Source organism: Suricata suricatta, chromosome 12 (assembly GCF_006229205.1).
Source record: "Suricata suricatta isolate VVHF042 chromosome 12, meerkat_22Aug2017_6uvM2_HiC, whole genome shotgun sequence".
Lineage (NCBI taxonomy): Eukaryota > Metazoa > Chordata > Mammalia > Carnivora > Herpestidae > Suricata > Suricata suricatta.
In genome coordinates this window covers 574,226-576,063 of record NC_043711.1, presented here as the reverse complement: position 1 = coordinate 576,063, position 1,838 = coordinate 574,226, and positions in this window count along the sequence as shown.

Here is a 1,838-nt window from a genome sequence, read left to right as displayed (position 1 = left end):
GAGAGCCCTGAGGACGCCCTGCTCCGCGACCCCGACCCTGTGGCGCCCTGTGACCCCCGCCCGACCCGCCTCCGTGTGAACCCTGACCCCACCCTCCGCGGCGACTCACCAACCTTTACTTCCCTCCCTCTTCGGGAACCCCCTCCCCACTCATTACTGATCCCTTGACCCCTTCCTAACGGTGACCCCCCCCATCCCTGCCTCTTCAGTGATCCCCGAACTTTACTTCTTCGGTGACCTTTGACCGCGCCCTTCTCAGCGACCCTCCAGCACTGTGTGACCGACCCCTTCACAGCCGCTCCTCCGTGATTCCCTGGCCTGCGCCTTCTGTGGCCCTAGCCCCTTTCTCTCTGGGCCTTCCCGATCTCTCGGACCTCGGTGACCCCTGACCCCGGGCGCCTAGCCGCCCTGCCCGGACACACCTGTTGCCCACAGCCTCGGGATGGGGGCCTTCCTGGTGTCGGCAGGGTGCGTGCAGCATGTTGGGTGGGAGTGTTGCCTTGGGCTGGCTTTGGGACCTGGCCTCCGAGGACCGGTGGGCGGGTGGGGAAGGGCATGGTGCTGGGTCCTGCCCTTGCTGCTGCTCCAGGTCCCTGGAGTCAGGGAGCGGGAGCTCTCGGGAGGCCGGTGTCTCCCTGAAGAACGTTGCTAATGGTCTGAAAGGGAAAAAAGTCTGAGTCTGTAAAGTGTGTGTGGGGCGCCCCCCCAGCTTCTGCTTCCCAGGAAGGACATCAGTCTGGCCTGCCGTGAAGGTCCTTCCCGCCTGGCTGCGGCCTGGCTGCGCTCGCTTGGCGCCATGTGTTTGCACCCCACACAGCAGGGGGCCTGGCCTGGCCGGGGAGCTGGCCAAGATGCAGACTCCTCTGGCAGTTTGGGGGGTAGCGAGTGTTTTGTGGCGTGGCTGCGGGGGGGGGGCTGGATTGGGCCAGCTGCAGCCGGGAGCCTGCTTACCTGCTGCTCGCACGGGGATCTTCGGATCTCCCCTGGAGAGGCTTAGGAAGGGCCGAGGGAAGATGGGGCTGGGGCCCCGGGGGCTGCAGACCCTGCGGGGAGGGCCGATGGCCACCTGTCAAAGGCACGTGCTCCGGGGCCTGTCTGAGGCCAGCCTGGGTTGGGATGTGAGCGGGGCCTGGCCCTTCCTCCAGGCCGGGCTGGACCTGGCCCTGCGCCTCACTTTTCCCTGCCTGTCTGGCTTCGGGGGGCTGCAGTCATGGACCCTTGTAGGCAGAGCTGCTGGGTGGTCCTTTCTTTGGGGCTGAGATGGGGCGGGGGGGGGGGCGGGCACTGACCAGTCTGTCTGTGTTCTTTCTTCCCAAGCACCCTGGATTTTTCCAGGGGAGGCCCGGGAGGTGGCAGTGCTGCTAAGAGCTGTGTGCTCGGGGCCACGGCCCCCCTCGGGCACGCACCTCCAGTCTCTAGAGAGCACTGAATACGAAGTCTGGGCTGCTGGGTGGGTGGGCCAGAGAAGGCAGGATGGGTGAGTGGCCCCAGGGTCCCGCCTGGTCGGGAAGATGCCGGCAGGTCCGCAGAAGGCCCCCAAGGAGCCTGGCAAACTTCAAGACAGCACCCAGGGACAAGCTGCTGTGGGGGCTGAGCGGGGGCATTCTGCAATTTCAGAGGGTGGGGGGTGCTTTTGATTAGCTCCGAGTATCTGAGCAGACACCTGTTCACACCTGCCTGGAGCCAGCACCTGCCTGGTATGTGTGTGAGTGTGCGCGCGCGCGTGTGCGCATTGTGTGGGGACACGTGTGTCCTAGAAGACGGGAGGGGAGCAGATTTCCAGGAGAGCCTGTGGGACTGAGCGCAGCGGGGGGGGGGGCAAGCCTCAGGTGTGCAGG